We start from the raw sequence: 18,939 nt of genomic DNA, 5'->3' as shown, positions 1-18,939 counted from the left end.
TAGTTCCTTTTGTTTACTGCCAGATTTCTCCAGGGAATCTTCAACACTTTGAGTTCATGCCTTCACTGCCCTTATCATTTGAAAGAAAATATTTACCTTAAGAGCAATGTTAAATAGATAAAGTGCTTAACACTGCAAAATTAAATAATTCCAAAATGACCTATTTCAGTCTGTGTGGTCTGGTTACTATCTACATCTCTAGTTGTATTTCATATCATATTTCCTCTTGTGTGAAATGTCCAGTCACACAGCCTCCTTTACCTTTTAAATTTCCTTCCTACACTTGGCCTCTGCACATCCAAGTTCCTCTGTCTAATATGCTCTTTCTTTCCCTGCTTCTCTAATTTAGTAGTAGCTAAACTGACACTCATTTATGGAAGCTTTTTCTAATATGTGAGAGTGAAGTCTCTCAGTCGTGTCCGACTCTTTGTGACCACATGGATTGTTGCCTACGACGCTCCGCCATCTATGGGATTTTCCAGGCAAGAATACTGGAGTGGGTTGCCATTTCCCTTCTCCAGAGGATCTTCCCGACCCAGGGATCAAACCCAGGTCTCCTGCATTGTAGGCAGACGCTTTACCGTCTGAGCCACCACAGAAGCCTTGCATCTCTTAAAACCACGTCCCTCTTTAACATCACGATCACAGACAGTGTCAATTTTACATACTTTTGTAATTATTTAATTAAGGTCAAGCACACTTCAGTTCAGTTCAGTAGCTCAGTCATGTTCCTCTCTTTGCAACCCCATGGACTAAAGTACACCAGGCTTCCCAGTCCATCACCAAACCCAGAGTTTACTCAAACTCATGTCCATTGAGTCGGTGATGCCATCCAACCATCTTATCCTCTGTAGTCCCCTTCTCCTCCCATTTTCAATCTTTCCCAGCATCAGGGTCTTTTCAAATGAGTCAGCTCTTTGCATAAGGTGGCTAAAGTATTGGAGTTTCAGCTTCAACATCAGTCCTTCCAGTGAACACCCAGGACTGATCTCCTTTAGAATGGACTGGTTGGATCTCCTTGCAGTCCAAGGGACTCTCAAGAGTCTTCTCCAACACCACAGTTCAAAAGCAGCAATTCTTCAGTGCTCAGCTTTCTTTATAGTCCAACTCTCACATTCATACATGACTATTGGAAAAAACAGCTTGACTAGATGGACCTTTGTTGGCAAAGTAATGTCTCTGCTGTTTAATAAGCTGTCTAGATTGGTCATAGCTTTTCTTTCAAGTTGTAAGCATCTTTTAATTTCATGGTTGCAGTCACCATCTGCAGTGATTTTGGAGCCAAAAAAAAATAAATAAATAAAGTCAGCCACTGTTTCCACTGTTTCCCCATCTATTTGCCATGAAATGATGGGACTGGATGCCATGATCTTCGTTTTCTGAATGTTGACCTTTAAGCCAACTTTTTCAGTCTCCTCTTTCACTTTCATCAAGAGGCACTTTAGTTCTTCTCTTTCTGCCATAAGGGTGGTGCCATCTGCCTATCTGAGGTTATTGATATTTCTCCCGGCAATCTTGATTCCAGCTTGTGTTTCATCCAGCCTAGCATTTCTCATGATGTACTCTACATATAAGTTAAATAAGCAGGGTGACAATATACAGCCTTGACATACTCCTTTTCCTGTTTGGAAGCAGTCTGTTGTTGCATATCCAGTTCTAACTGTTGCTTCCTGACCTTCATATAGGTTTCTCAAGAGGCAGGTCAGGTGGTCTGCTATTCCCATCTCTTTCAGAATTTTCCAGTTTGTTTGTGATCCACACAGTCAAAGGCTTTGGCATAGTCAATAAAGCAGAAATAGATGTTTTTCTGGAACTCTCTTGCTTTTTCAATAATCCAACAGATGTTGGCAGTTTGATCTCTGATTCCTCTGCCTTTTCTAAAACCAGCTTGAACACCTGGAAGTTCACGGTTCACATAGTGCTGAAGCCTGCCTTTGAGAACTTTGAGCATTACTTTACTAGCGTGTGAGATGAGGGCAATTGTGTAGTAGTTTGAGCATTCTTTGGCGTTGCCTTTCTTTGGGATTGGAATGAAAACTGACCTTTTCCAGTCCTGTGGCCACTGCTGAGTTTTTCAAATTTGCTGGCATATTGAGTACAGCACTTTCACAGCATCATCTTTTAGGATTTGAAATAGCTCAACTGGAAACCCATCACTTTCACCAGCTTTGTTTGTAATGATGCTTCCTAAGGCCCACTTGACTGTGCATTCCAGGATATTTGGCTCTAGGTGATTATCAGGATCATCATGATTATCTGGCACCCTTACTAGCCCAAGAAACATATCTGGTACTTGTCCTGTTTTATTTTTGGAAATTGGTGTGGTTATTGCTTTATTATGGACACTCAGTAAATGTGTTGAAAGAAAGAATCTTTCCTTTCTAAGAAGTCCTTTGAGAAATAGTCCCCTGCCATAATAAAGAGATTGTTCAGTGCATCACAGTTATTATTTCTCTTTCATATTGTATATTTTTCAACAACATACATCTAAAACTTGCAATATCAAAAATCATTGCTACTTTATTTTATCATTCTTTGTGGCAATTTTGCACTTCCCTCTTCACAATGTTATAAATCCAAAGCATGAAAAGAGAAACTGTTTGACTATCAGGTCTAATGGGAAGCATCAAATCTCTTCAATACAGTCCAAGTTAACAAACCACTGCAGAACAATGGAAAACATCACAGCCCTCTATGGTGAATAGTTTACAGAATTAATTTTATGTTAAAATGAACAGATACACTGAGCAATCACTGTCAAAGATTTTATGATAAAATAAGAGTGTTCAAAAACCACATAAAGTTCTACTTACTCTTGTCTCATCATTTATTTAATTTCTACTGGTGTTGAATATTTAGATCATTCCTTAACTTTTGTTAATGTTAATGATAGCTGGATTAAATATGTATGTATAACTAGTACACTGCACTACTAGTACTCACTGAGGGTAATAAAAACCAGCTGTATTGTGTTTTCACTCTCCCTCTATAACCATTTAGTGGTAAAAGTTCATGACTTTTCCAATCACTTTTATGGAAGAGCAAGTCCTACTGCAACTTAAATTGCTCTATGGATTCTCAATTCAGTAATTAAATGCATCTAGCCTCAGGTAATAATAGAACTTTGAGTTTCATTCAAAGATAAACATTCTCTTCAGCTTTTTCAGACCTTGCCTATTATAAATGGGCCTCGTGACTTCAGGAATAGAAGGTAGTTGCCTTTTTCTTTTTTCTCCACCTCCTCCTTCTCTGAATGAATTCTGTGGAGTTCTTTGGTTCACTTGTTTGCTTATTTGTTTTGTTCTGTTTTGTTTATTTCTCCTTTGGGGTAGAAGCAGATAAAGAACAGGTGAGGAAAATAAGACATTTTTCATGGGCTTGGCATTTTTGTAAACTAACTTGTTACTTTCAAGACCTGGTGGATATTTGAAGGCTACACTTCTGTGAATATTTTTCTAAACTTACCAGAGACCACCACTGAGAAATCTCCACTGCATTTTGCGTAATATGTCTTCCTATTGTTTCTTATTTATTATGTACTCCTTTGAATATGGCCAATACCCCTCCAGCTTCCAAAAGGTGAGATCTCAGTACTTGTTGAGGATGTAGTACTGGATAAGATCCAGTATCACCCTTAACAGTTTATTTCTCGTGGCCCATTTATGGATCACAGCAATTAATTATTTTACCACTTCTTTATTTGATTACTACTGATTGTAAATATATAGTTTAAACATTTGTTTTTGATTTGTGATTGTTTTTCAGAGAATTTTTATCATGTTCTTGCCAAGTTTTCTATTGGAATAATATTGTTTACCTATTTCGGGCAGTCTAAAAATCATGAGAATATTCACTCTACACCTATCACATACACTGCAAATATTTAGAGTTTGTCCTATAGTGCCCTTGAAAAGTTATACTGCCTTACTACATCCTATAAGAGTGCCCTATGTCTCTATTATCTCCATAGAAAACTTCATGACACTCAATGTTGACATACCAAGTTCTGACAGTGTAACTAATCTTGCTCCTCAAAGGATCAGCCCTGTATGGCCAAATAAAATGGATAAAGCTTTCTTATATCCAGAAATCTCAAAATGATAATACCATTTACAACAGTAATGATAGTAATTACAATTTTTTATTGTGTTATGCTAATAGTTTTATATTCTATTTTTCATTTGAGCCTCAAAACAACCCTGTGAAACATTATTATCCCTATTTTACAACATGATAAAAAGCTATGCTTTAGAGATTGGATAAAGTTCCCAGGGTACAGTAGGTTGAAAAATGGTCCCTCAAAGATGTTCACATCCTAATCCCCAGAAAATGTAAATATGTTTCCTTATATCACAAAGGGACTTTATAGGTATGATTAAGTTAAGGATTGTTAATTGGGAAGATAATCCTGAATTAGGTTTCTCTGGTGGCTCAGTGGTACAGAATCTTCCTGCCAAGCAGGAGTTGCAGATTCAATCCCTGGGTCAGGAAGATCCCCTGGAGAAGGAAATGCAATTCACTCCAGTATTCTTGCCTGGAAAATCCCATGGACAGAGAAGCCTGGGTAACAGTCCATGGAGTTGCAAAAGAGTCAGACACAATTTAGAGACAAAACAAAAAATCCCAAATTACCCAATTAGGAATAATGTAATCACAAAGATCCTTATAACAGGGGAAGAAAAGGATCAGAATCACAGAAGATGTGATGACAGAAGCAGAGATTTGAAGATGCTGTGCTGTTGTCCTTGAAAATGAAGGAAGAGGCCATGAACCAAGGAATGAGGTGAATTCTGCCAGCTGGAAATAGCAAAGAAATAGATTTTCTCCCAGAACTTCTATAAAGTATTACAACTTTGCAGATCCCTTTCAGATTTTTGACCTCAAGAATGTCAAATAATAGATTATTGTTGTTTCAAGCCACAAATTATGACAATTTATTACAGCAGCAATAGGAAGCTAATACTCAAGCCCACAGGACTGGTAAGTACTGAAGCAGTGGCCCTAACTCTTCTCTGTTTGATTTTCAAATTCCTGATTTTCTATCTTATGTGGCCAGCCTATCTTTACAAGTCCAACTGAATCAATGACAATCATATCAAAATCTTAATTTCAATATTTTAAAATATTTTCTTTTAAAAATATGTATCTTAGAATCCAGCTAAAATGTTTCTTCTTGAAATGCTAACTTCAGTTTCTTGAATTTATTCTGAATTTACTAATTTTTTAGTTGGAATCCTGCCCCCAGCCCCCAGCCCTCCACACACACCAGTCATGCACAATTTCATCAGCACCCAACTCAAAATGCTACTTTCCCTATGAATGCAGCCCTGGATTTTTTTAGTATCTGTAACTCCCAGTTGCACTGTGTACCCGTTTTACAATCTTTTATCATACTATACCATGTTTTATGGTTATTTATATCTGCCTTCTCGCTCTACTAGACTGAGAGTTGAGTAAGTCTGTGGATGATACTTGCCTCTTTTTTTATAACCATGAGTTCCTAGCCTAGGATATGTCTCCAGGTAGGTGATCAGTAAAAGTATGTTGAACTGAACTATGGCTGCTTAGAACTGTGTCTTTATAAAGCCAGCTCTCACCCATTTAATAACTTCTAGGTCTGCCACAGGGCTTTAATAAATATGGTGCAAGCCCCAAAAATGCACTTTTGGGTCAAATATATTGAGTTCAATCCTCTTCTCCACAAATATTGCTGAAATGAGCCTGGATTCCATCCCAGTTTCTGTCAAGGAGAACTTTATAGGCAACTCCTGGCTCTGGCTGAGGCCTTTATCCTGGGGACTCAAAGGCCATTACAGCTGCAAATACTTCAAATCATAACAGAAAAGGAGGTTATATTACTAAATTATGTGAACTTTTTCAAATTCAACACATCAATCATTCTCTTTAAAACTGTAAATTCCCTATACAGTACAATGCATTTCTCAAGTAAAGAAAAACTATTTTATAACTTGCTGGTTAACATTAGAAAATGTATGACTATTTGTAGAATGTCCTATCTAGTCTCCCTACATTATTAGTTTCTGATGGGAAATGATTCGTTAGCAGAGAACATTGTTCTTAGTTGCTATAAGCACTCCTCTGACTCTTCTCAATGTAGACATCTATACTGGGTTATTTTGGACTTTTATTTGAATTCTTCTGAGAGGGAATACATAAAACTCTAGATCAATGATATCTGTTTTAATTGTCTTATACTTTAACTTGTAGTTTCCTGATACTGCTTTAGTGGTTGCTGAAAAAGTCTTAAATGTGTATGTTCCTCCCAGGATGTTGGAAAGTTTACAGCTAGATAGAGTAGATACAATTTTCTGTATGTACTTACCCTGACAAATGTCCTTGTCAGCTGAAGAACTCCAAAAATGTAGCTAGATCAGCATAGAAGTTTTAGAATGCTGGAAGGGTTCTGTCATGTTAAAATTTTCTATTTTAGTGCCTCAGGTAATTATTTAAAGGCATTTTTTTTTAATGCTTCAAATATCCTGTGTCAATCTTTGCCATCCTTGGTCACTGGTAGATTCATTTCTTAAGTCTTCCAACTGGAGTGTCTTTGGTAGGCCATTTACAGAATGATATTTTGAGAAAACAGATCTTAAAAGCTCACTTTTCCCAAAAGGTAACTTTAGGAAAGATTTCTCCTCCTTCACAATCTCAAGATTTTCCAATGAAAGTAATGGTTGTTGCTTTGGAGTTTATGGCATTAAGCAATTGGGGATTATTCCTAAAATCATTATTTTCAGAATGTGGATGAATTTTTATGGGGGAAGAGAATGGAAAAGAGGTCAGACATATTTTGAAGCCTCAGGAAATTTGTTGTAGATATTGTTGTTGGTCAGTTTATTTTCAAATGTCTGTGCTCACACATTCAGAATATACTGCTTCTACCACTTTTTGTAAAATCATTCTAATGTATTCAGAAAGCGAGTATGTACAGTCAGACAAACTTGGCTTTAATTCTCATCTATATTTTAATGAAATGTGTCAACTTCCTTGTCTGTTAAAAAATAAAACATTTACCTGGTATTGTGAGAATCACAAGTGATATTTTACTTACAGTTCCTGATGTGTAATGAGCATTTCACAAAGTTTTTCTTATTCCCTGCTTACATTTATAAAGAGAAATATTAAATTGTTTTTCATTATCATTTGGGAATTACACATCTGAAGTAAGGATCCTCACCTCATGCTTGACTGGCAAAAAGAAGTCTAAGTTTTAATTAGATGAAAGGTTTGAATACTGGCAAACTTTTTTTCACTAATTTTTAAATTGTAGTTTGGGGTGTATTACAGGATTTTGGAAGTAATGTTTCAAATGGGAACATTAAAGGAATAAGGACAAAGGACAAGAAAGAGTAGCTGAAAAAGATTAAGGAAGAGAGAAAATTTAAAGGGGAGTTTCAAGAATATGTGCAGTATATCGACAATCTTAATTTCCCCAACTTCAATAAAATCTGTATTCTTTTTCAATGGTTTTTATTTGAATTTGTATGTGTGCATATATGTACATTTTGCTTGCTTGCATGTGTACTCATTGGTGTCTGACTCTTGGTGATCCCATGGACTGTGTAGTCCACCAGGCTCCTCTTCCCTTAAAATTTTCCAGCAAGAATACTTGAATGTGTTTCCATTTCCTACCCCAGGGGATCATTCTGACCCAGGGATTGATCCCACATCTCTCAAGACTCCTGCATTGGCAGGCATGCTCTTTATCACTAGCGCCACCTGGAAAGCCCCGTATATGTGTAGGCCATGTGCAACTGTACCTGTTTTCTTTGCTGTAATAAAATACTAAGATAAGATCTAGTTTAAGCTAGGTAAGATCTAGTTTAAAACTCAACATTCAAAAAATGAAGATCATGGCACAGGTCCCATCACTTCATGGCAAATAGATGGGGAAACAATGGAAACAGTGACAGAATTTATTTTCTTGGGCTCCAAAATCACTGAAGATGGTGACTGCAGCCATGAAATTAAAAGATGCTTACTCCTTGGAAGAAAAGCTGTGACAAACTTAGACAGCATATTAAAAAGCAGAGATATTACTTTGCCAACAAAAGTCCGTAGAGTCAAAGCTATGTGTTTTTCAGTAATCATGTATGAATGTGAGAGCTGGACCCTAAAGAAGACTGAGCAGCGAAGAATTGATGCTTTTGAGCTGTGGTGTTGAAGAAGACTCTTGAGAGTCCCTTGGACTCCAAGGAGTTCAAACCAGTCAATCCTAGAGGAAATCCATCCTGATTATTCATGGGAAGGACTGATGCTGAGGCTAAAGCTTCAAAATTTTGGCCACCTGATGCAGAGAGCTGACTCATTAGAAAAGACCCTGATGCTGGGAAAGATTGAAGGCAGGAGGAGAAGGGGACGACAGAAGAGGAGATGGTTGGATGGCATTACCGACATCAGACTCAACAGATTTGATGTCGGCATTACCGACATCATTACTCAACAGACTTGAGTTTGAGCAAGCTCCAGGAGATGGTGAAGGACAGGAAAGACTGGCATGCTTCAGTCCATGGGATCTAAAGAGTTGGATGTGACTGAGCGACTGAACAACAACAACAAAAAGATCTGGTGTATTGAAAGTTGAGACACCCAATCCTATTTAGGTTGTCCTTCTTGGACCCACCTAAAACATTACTATATATTCATAGTTTAATCATTTTCAATGTGATATTATTAAAATGAAACAAAGAGGGATAAAGAGAGAGACACAATTAATTTGGTGATCTACTTTTTATGAAATGTAACTCAATTTATATGCTAACTAAACTCATGAAGAAAAACTATCCATTGAAGTAGAAATGTCACCTTATGTAGGAAGCCTTCAGTGGACAAACCCAGGTAGAATCAATATGCTCTCCCATCTGCATTTAAACCATCAGGATATGAACAAGTATCCTGTAACAGAGGCTTTCATATTGTGAATTTCCTCAATGCAGAGACTGTCTTGCTCATTTTTATATGTTTAGCTCAATGAATATTTGTAAAATTATTTGCCTTAACAAAGGTTTAGTTTATGAAATAGAATACCAATTTTTCACATAAAATAGAATTTTTTAACATTCCTTTCTAGTTCCTGGAATGATTATATTTGCAAACTGTGGCATCTTTTTCTTACTATAAAAGTATATGCTGAGCATGCAATCCAGGCAAAGGGATTTGCGTGGTCTTGAGAGATTATTTCATTCAGGCTGTGGTAGATAGAGCTTGGAAAATCATTTGCTTTTCTATAGAATACAGATTTCTAATGGTTTAAGTGCTGATGCCTTTCAAATAATGCCTTGTTCTCATTTCAATAGTACTAAAAAAATACTGATTTTTTACTTTATTTTCCCCAAATTCCATACAGAATGCCACGATCCATATTTCTCTAAATAAATTAATATTAATTAAATGGCAAACTTCTTAATTTCCAACAAAGGTGCAAACCTTTTCTCCGTGTGGGTTACCTCTATAAATTATTTAATTTTTTTACTATGAATTTATTCCTGTACTGGACGTCCCAGGTGGTGTAGTGGTAAAGAATCCACCTGAACACACAGGAGATGCAAGAGACCTGGGTTCGATCCCTGGGTCAGGAAGATCCCCTGGAAAAGGGCATGGCAACCCACTCCAGTATTCTTGTCTGGAAAATTCCCTGGACAGAGGAGCCTGGCAGGTTACAGTCTATGGAGTCACAAGACATGACTGAGAGACCAAGCATGCACGCATTCTTAAACTAAAAGGATGAAATTTTACCACCTGATACTCAAGACTCTTGGAGTGCATGCTTCTTGGAGTCTACTGATGCTTGCCTATTCATGAAGATAGCAACGCATGAAAAGCAAAGTTTTAGACTGCAATATTCTAGATTAGTAAAAGAAATTATTAAGAAATCAATCTCTTTCTTCTGTGTGTGTAAGATGTATGTGTGTGCCCTTAAAAATGTGTGTTAAAAATCAGGAAGTGAAATAATCATTTTTATGTATTAAAAAAAATGAATGAATTTACTAGTTATTTTAGTTTCATGTAAGTTTAAATTAACGGGAAATAAAATTTGGGATACCTACTTGGTTAATTTCCATATTCATGTTAGATCTTGGTCTTATGCCTTCCAGCACTTTTTTAAAACATCTGTAACTAGTGAATTAGGACAAAATAGTGAAACACAGCATCTTAATGGAACTATGGAGGTTTGGATTTCCTAATGGAAAACTGGAAAATATGTTTTTTCATACTTAGTGAACTCTCTTTCATTTGGCAGAATATTATACTTTAGGCCATAAATGAAAGAAATTAAATACTGCATCAGCAAATAGTGACAGGGAAAAAACATACAGACATAAACATATTCTTAAAAGGAAACTTTTGGGTGGCCTGAGCAAAAAAAACCTCAATTAAAACCAAATGTTTAATGTGTACCCAAACAATAAAACTTACCTGTCAAAGTTAATCCCATGCTTAGCTATTTAAGAACTCCAAGTCTGACAAACAAAGCAAAACAAAATAAAACAAAACCTATTAATTCCAACTTCAAATCATGTGATAGTAAACTATTAAGCCTTTTTACCATTGTAAGATTCAGTCATTTCTATAACAGCAGCATCATTTATATCTTTAGTTGATTACTACAAACATTTATTGCATTTCTATTGTATGCCTTTACTAGGAGAAGCACAAGAACCTGCTAACCTACTAAGTCGTTTCAGTCGTGTCTGACTCTGTGCGACCCCAGAGACGGCAGCCCACCAGGCTCCCCCGTCCCCGGGATTCTCCAGGCAAGAACACTGGAGTGGGTTGCCATTTCCTTCTCCAAAAACAAAGATACTTAAATCCCAGTTCTTTCATTTAGAGTCACAATCAAGCAGGGTGGGTGGGGGTGGGACTGCAAGTTACTTTCATTTTTAAATCAATGAGATTGATTGTAGTTTCTAAAAGCAGTGTTTTTTGTTTATTGTTTGTTTTTTTCTTTTTCTTATGCTTTTCGGGTTTTAATAAGATGTGGAAGAGATTATTTAATGAATAAATTACTTGAAAATGAAATTACTCTCACAGCCAGCGAGTCTTAGATTGTGCTTACATGCATGAGCGAACAGAGCAGATCTGTCACCTAACAAAGTCACATTTACCTCTTTTCTAGAAGCACACTCTTAGCAAGAATAAACCACATACATGAGGAGACACCTACCCCATTGTTTATGCAGATTTCCAAGTTTTGTCTTCAAATCATACCCAAACCATGACTGTCCTCAAATTAAAGCTGAAAATCAAACTGCTGGAACTAAGCTGTAAAGGATCTCCGTATCTCGATATTTTGTATTCAAAATCTTTATCTCTGAGAAAGACATTATATTTCTTTTTTTAAAACTACCTTAACAGCAGCTACATTCCAATCGACTTGGTGAGATGAATGCTATTTACACTTCAGTTTGCACCTTTTTGAAAATGCTCATAAGGGAATAAATCTACACTTTCCAGAATAATTGTGCATACGGAAGTCTGGGGTTGCTAAGAAGAGGTGTTAGACACGTATGGGAATGTATTAGTTACAGTCACACCTAAACCTCAATGATTTCCAAAGTGATAGAGCTAAAGGGTACAAGCGAGCTGAGAGAATTGGCCAGGATTAATTATACTTGACTTTTGTTCATTATAGACAGCAAAAACTTTATAACTTCTATTGGTGGGACATTTGGTTGTAAAGCTATGTGGGAACAGATACAATAGATATCACGCAATTATTTATTAAAAATATTTGACTTGCTTCTTTATACAAAGGAATGTATGAGTTACAATGTCTTGGCATTAAAATAGCACGAGTTTATACATAATTAGATTGTCTATATTTATCAAGAAGTTGATGTGATTCCTCAAATTTTGTGACAATCACATAGCTATGCTATTTGCTTTCTTATAGTGATTTGCAGCAGTCTTCAAACAATACCAAAAAAAAAAAAAAATGAAAGTGATAAAATGACTATGTACTACTCAAAACTAGGCATGCAGGGAGATGGAATGTAAGAGACTGAATGAGTAGAATACAGATTAGGCATGGGTAGAAGTAGCCTTAAAGAACAAAGGAAAGCTAGCTGATATCTGGATTCCTTTAGCAGCTGCTGATGCTGTTAAATCACTTCAGCTATGTCCGACTCTTAGTGACTCTATGGACTGGAGCCCACCAGGCTCCTCTGTCATTGTAATTTTCCAGGCAAGAATACTGGAGTGGGTTGCCATGCCCTCCTCCAAGGGATCTTCCCAACCCAGGGATGCAACCAGAATCTCTTGTATCTTCTGCGTTGGCAGGTGATTTCTTTACCACTAGGGACACCTGGAAAGCCCTAACTTTAGCACCGAAAGAGACAAGCACTGGAGCCTGCCCAGCTGTGGCCTAGCAAGGCAGTGTGGATTGGAAAATTCTGACTTTGAAAGCATATAGATTTGGATTCAAATCCTAGCGCTACAATGTATTATTTATGTAATCTTAAAGCATCTTCCCATCTCTTTAAGAGCTTCACAAACTTCAGAAGCTGTTCAGTTCAGTTCAGTTCAGTAGCTCAGTAGTGTCTGACTCTTTTCGACCCCACGAATCACAGCACGCCAGGCCTCTGTGTCCATCACCAACTCTGGGAGTTCACTCAAACTCACATCCATCAAGTCCATGATGCCATCCAGCCATCTCCTTCTCTGTCTTCCCGTTTTCGTCCTGCCTCCAATCCCTCCCAGCATCAGAGTCTTTTCCAATGAGTCAACTCTTCGCATGAGGTGGCCAAAGTACTGGAGTTTCAGCTTTAGCATCATTCCTTCCAAAGAACACCCAGGACTGATCTCCTTTAGAATGGACTGGTTGGATCTCCTTGCAGTCCAAGGGACTCTCAAGAGTCTTCTCCAGCACCACAGTTCAAAAGCATCAATTCTTCGGCACTCAGCTTTCTTCACAGTCCAACTCTCACATCCATACATGACCACTGGAAAAACCATAGCCTTGACTAGACAGATCTTTGTTGGCAAAGTAATGTCTCTGCTTTTTAATATGCTATCTAGGTTGATCATAACTTTCCTTCCAAGGAATAAACGTCTTTTAATTTCATTGTTCCAATCACCATCTGCAGTGATTTTGGAGCCCCCCAAAATAAAGTCTGACACTGTTTCCACTGTTTCCCCATCTATTTCCCATGAAGTGATGGGACCGGATGCCATGATCTTTGTTTTCCGAATGTTGAACTTTAAGCCAACTTTTTCACTCTCCTCTTTCACTTTCATCAAGAGGCTCTTTAGTTCCTCTTCACTTCTTGTCATAAGGGTGGTGTCATCTGCATATCTGAGGTTATTGATATTTCTCCCGGCAATCTTGATTCCAGCTTGTGTTTCATCCAGCCCAGCGTTTCTCATGATGTACTCTGCATAGAAGTTAAATAAGCAGGGTGACAATATACAGCCTTGACATACTCCTTTTCCGATTTAGAACCAGTCTAGATATGGTAATACCAGACCATCTTACCTGTCTCCTGAGAAACCTGTATGCAGGTCAAGAAGCAACAGTTAGAACCCTGTATGGAACAAGTGATTGGTTCAAGTTGAGACAGAAGTACAACAGGGCTGTCTTCTGTCACCCTCTTGGTTAACCGGTATGCTGAGCACACCATGAGAAATGCCAGGATGGATGAGTTACAAGCTGGAATCAAGATAGGTGGGAGAAACATCAACAACCTTAGATATGTGAATGATACCACTCTAATGGCAGAGAGTGAATAGAAACTAAAGAGCCTCTTGATGAGGGTGAAGGAGGACAGTGAAAGAGCCAGCTTAAAACTCAATACTAAAAAAAAAACAAACAAGATCTTGGCATCCAGTCCCATTACCTCATGGCAAATAGAAGGGGAAAAGGTGGAAGTAGTGACAGATTTCCTCTTCTTGGACTCTAAAATCACTGCAGATGGTGACTGCAGCTGTGAAATCAGGAGATGATTGCTTCTTTGCAGAAAAGTGATGACAAACCTAGACATATTGTTGAAAAGCAGAGATATTACTCTGCCAATAAAGGTCTGTATAGTCAAGGTTATTGTATTCTCAGTGGTCATGTACAATTGTAAGAGTTGGACCATAAAGAAGGCAGAACGGCAAAGAACTGATGCCTTTAAACTGTGGTGATGGAGAAGACTCCCAAGAGTCCCTTGGACAGCAAGGAGATCAAACCAGTCAATCTTACAGGAAATCAACCTTGAATACTCATTGGAAGGACTGATGCTGAAGCTGAAACTCCAGTAGTTTGGTCATCTGATGTGAAAAGCCAACTCATTGGAAAAGCCCCTGATACTGGAAAAGTTTGCAGCGGAAGAAGAGGGCATCAGAGGATAAGACTGCTGGATGGCATCACTGATGGAATGGACATGAACTTGGGCAAACTTCAGGAGACGATGAGGGACAGAGATGCCAAGCGTGCTGTAGTCCACGGCATCCCAAAGAGTCAGACATGACTGGGTGACTGAACAACAACAAAAGCATCTTCAGGGTCATCATTTCTAAACTAGTGAAGTTAATACCTGCTCCATTAAGTTGTCTTAAAGAACTAAGATAATGAAATTCATGTATAGGAGGAACCAACATAAGAGATTGATAAGGGGTGGCGAGAATACAGGGGAGACAACCAAGATATAATGCTGTTACAAAAAAAAAAAAGTGTCCTACAATGAGTACATAATCAGCAAGGGAGTAGCTTATTGTGGAATGAAATGACACTGAATGCCATAGAAACTGAAAAGTATGTGTAGGATTTGGTAATAGATGAGTGAAAATGCCACAGTGTACAGTCCTCCCTATATTAGCAGGCGATTGGTGTTAGGATCCCTTGCAGATACCAGGAACTACAGATGTGTAAGTTCCTTATATAAAATAGTTTAGCACAGTGAATACAGTCAGCCCTTCTTATCCGTGAGTTTTCTTTCCGCAGATGTGGAGGGCAGACAGTAAATGTTTTCCTGTAAATAAGGGCTAAAAGAGGAGGAGCAATGGTTCCATCCTGGAATGGAGAAGACAGAGAAATGGGGCCAAAAGGGAGAAATGCTGGTCAGAGAAGAGGAATGGCTAAGGGGCAGATGAAAATATAGAAGTATGATCAATAAGAATGGCATGTAACCCCCACATTCATTTTATCTTTCTAGCCTGAAAGGTCCATTAAAATATATCAACCTTTTATGAGACATTAACCCTCTTAAATAATCTAAAACACAGTGTTAGTAATTATCATATGAAATACTTATAGATTTCCCTTATGTGAGCTTTAGAGATATGGAACCCACATCAACACAGTATGCTTGGACAATAGCTTTTAGCACTGTATATTTGCCAGATTCATTTTAGGATTCACTGTACAGCCTAAACTTACATTTCCACATTCACACAATTTTTTTTTTTTCAGTGAGTAATGGAAATAGTGATAGGCAGTAAAGCAATACATTTGAGGTAATATTGATTAGAAAACAGTTAATTTCTATTTATACTTGTTAATAATACCGGTAAACTAAAAATTATGTAACACCAAATAAAATAATTATGATTAACATGACATTTATGTTGTGATAGGTCTATTAATTTCTCTATGCTTTTAAGAGAAAAAAATTCTTAAGTTGGGGTTCAAACATGGTCAAATCGAAATAGGGTTGATTGTAATAGCAAACAGTACATCAGGGAAAACTATAATGACATTCAGAATTCATGCAGCAGGAAGTGATTTTGAACACAGTCCTGCTTGAAGAAGTATGTGAAGTTATCTTTAAGAGAAAATTGAAAATACCTGTCTCAAACTCTTTCTTATGAAGCCGTCATGATAATCCACCTGTGTAGCATCCTTTGAATTCAGGAGAAGTTCCAAAGGAAGAATTGTGGCTTGGTGGAAAGGAAGGAACTCAGCCCATTATGAGTAAACTCCAAGCAGTGTTCTAAAAATGAATGCACAAAGAAACTTCCAAAGTACCTACTATATGCCTTAGGGATAAAAGAATAGAGACTGCCAAGTTTTAAAATCCGTTTCTAAGAGTTTTCTAGCTTTGCAGAATACTTGAAGTTTAACAAATGCGACATCTTCGTTTAATAGGGGAAAAATAAAGGAACTCTCTCACAAGGATTTTGGATAGCTCTTATAAAACTATATTTTCATGATCTAATTTTAAATGGATTAGAAACATGCAGATGAAATTTCTCTAGAAAGAAGCTACTTAGGAATTGAGAGTAGGTTGCTGAGCCAGTGATAGCTTGGCCCTGGACAGCCTAGAGTCTTTGAAAATAACTCTCAAATATTTGATGAACACAAATGGCAGCCAAGTTCCCAGAAAATACTGAGTGGATGGTGGTTACTCACATGTAAGCTAAATCTCCTAGTGGATTTACAATCACTAGGACATTAACTATGGGATAGGTAAGGGAAGCAAGTGATCAGAGGAAATGCACATAGAGCTCAATGTTCCTTTACTTTATACTCAGTTCCTAATTGACTTTGTCCCCCATGTGTGTGTGTGTGTGAGTCTGTTTCTTTGAGTCCAGCATGATGGATACTTAGTTCACCAGTCATAGTATTGTACATTATATGCATATGTTGATTCTCATTATTATTCTTGTTTTGTAACATGTTTAAAAAAAATAAAAACCCACATAGTTCTCCAAAAGCTTATAAAAGTTTTAATCCATTTTTAAAATATTTGTTTGTATTATAATATGCAAAGAAGGGCAGAAATCACATGCAAAAAACGAAAAAACAAAAATGGGCAACCATATAAGAGGTGAAATACTAAAGCTCCTTTGAATTTTCTGCACAATCTGCCATTGTCCACTTATATTTCTTCATCTGTCAACTAGCTTCAGAGAATCTCAGTTCAGTTCAGTTGCTTAGTGGTGTCCGACTCTTTGTGACCCCATGGACTGTAGCATGCCAGACTTCCCTGTCCAACACCAACTGCCGGGGCTTTCAGAGATTCTAATAACTTCAAATGTTTTATGCATTGTATTTAGGGTAATTTTCCTTAAAATTAGCTTATGGCCCCTACGAAACATTAATCAGTTGAATGTATCGCTCATCTTTCAGCTGACTCTAAACACCTATGCTCAGGCTTTTGGAATTACTTGGCCTCAATACCTCTGCAAATTGTTGTTTCTTTTTTAAAATATGGTGACTTTCCTTTTGTGTGGCTGAACTGTGTGTATTTATGATGCAACTGTGGTGTCACATCCTCTTTAGAGCATTACTTGACCTTCGTGGACTTTGATGAAGAACCTCATCTCCTGGTTTCCAACCTGTGCCCTACTTTTCCCTTAATAAATGAGAGCAGGTCTTAGATTCATCCCTGTAGCTTTGTGTGGAAGAAGTAACTATTCATACAACAAAGTTATTCCCTCTCTTCTGTAGGGTAAACTTGTTTTTTATAAGCAGCTACATAAGGACTATTTTATTTCCCAATTTTTCTTGCATTTGCAAGGAGTCTTGACAAATTCAAAACAAAATGTGAAATTTGTCATTTCCAGAACAAAGCAATTAATAGACAATGTTACCTTATCTTTCCTTTTTTACTCCTTCTTGTGATAAGAAGCATAGCCCTTTAAGGCCCAGGGGGATAGTGGAGCCAGAAGAAGGGACCTATGTCCCTGAACCACCCCCTGAGAAAAGCTTCATGCCAAGCAGGAGCATCCTCACTGGATGGTTGCATGAATCAGAATAAAACTTGTATTTTATTACACCACTGAAATTTTGAACTTTGTTACATCTGCTAGAATTACCCTACCTAGCAGGCACAGGACCACCAAGTAACTCAATCATTGCTGAAAGAAAAATGTGTAATTGAATAAAGTAGTGAGTAAAACTGCCCAGCTCTCCAAACGTTCTCTTCTACTAAGTGCAAGGAACGTCAGCCTGAGAGTTTATGTATCTTTGGTATTTGACCTCAATAAAAACACAAATGACACTGAAGAAGGCAGACCTGTTATCAAATGCTACCAATTAAAGGTTTTAATTATGCTTCTTAAGAATTCTCTGAGTTTCCTATCTTCATATTCTAACATGTGACATGTTACTAGGACATCCTACAAATTAGTACTACTACCACCATGCTGAATAGTGACAAATGTTTATTGATCGTTTCCAATTTATTGATAATCGGCACTGTTGCAAGCATTTTATATGTACTCCCTCACTTAATCTCAAGACTATCCTATGAAAACTAAAGTAGATAATGAAATTGAGGCAGTGAAATTTTAAGTAACTCCAGCAATCAGACTCTAGAGATTATATTGCTTAATAGGTCTTAGTTAAACTGAATTTGCACACCAATGTAATAAGGGTGGGGACTGGAGAAGGATATGGTACTAAAAGGCTAGAGACAGGGAAGACAAATGCAGTATATGACACAGCCCTGTCCGCAGTATAAACTGAGATGAAAAGTTAAAAGTAAACTTTTACTCAGTAGTATCCTAGATGTTTACCAATGAATAACAAAGGAATTTTAAAACATGTTAACTGTTTTCAAGCAGTATGCAGTCTATTATGCCAGCTTGTGGGGCCCAGTAGACTCCACTTACTTAGCTTCCTAAGGAGATATTGAGGTCACTGTGGCTTCCAGAAGCCCTGGAAATAGATGCACACTGAAGCTACTTGCACCTATGCAAAGGCTCCTTGGAAATGTTAACTATGAAGACATAAATTACAAAAAGGAACAACAATGGTAGGAACAAAACAGTTTCTACTCCCCTAGAATTGAATACTTTTATCCCTTTATTTCAAATTAAACAAGAACTGTTAGTGAGGGGTTTTAGTTCTCAAGAGCTCTCACCATATACAAACACAACTCAGGTGGTTTCCTCTCCTGGGGCTCAAAATTAAGTAGAGGAGACAGGAGCCAGGCCAGCAGGTCTTGTGGTTCCCATTGTTTCGTTTGGCTACAGTTGCAGCCTTTGGCATGT

General features: G+C 37.5%; 1 long non-coding RNA gene across 1 annotated transcript; it reads right to left on the bottom strand.

Moving 5' to 3' along the window:
- Positions 1–3,129: 3,129 nt before the first annotated feature.
- On the bottom strand, positions 3,130–15,902 carry LOC133258059 (uncharacterized). The gene is made up of 3 exons (XR_009739816.1): positions 15,830–15,902; positions 10,438–10,481; positions 3,130–3,321 (listed from the first exon to the last, which is right to left on the bottom strand). It is a non-coding gene; the product is annotated as an uncharacterized LOC133258059 (long non-coding RNA).
- Between the last annotated feature and the right edge of the window lie 3,037 nt (positions 15,903–18,939).

This window comes from Bos javanicus, chromosome 1 (assembly GCF_032452875.1).
Source record: "Bos javanicus breed banteng chromosome 1, ARS-OSU_banteng_1.0, whole genome shotgun sequence".
Lineage (NCBI taxonomy): Eukaryota > Metazoa > Chordata > Mammalia > Artiodactyla > Bovidae > Bos > Bos javanicus.
This window is presented reverse-complemented; position numbering and strand designations above follow the sequence as displayed.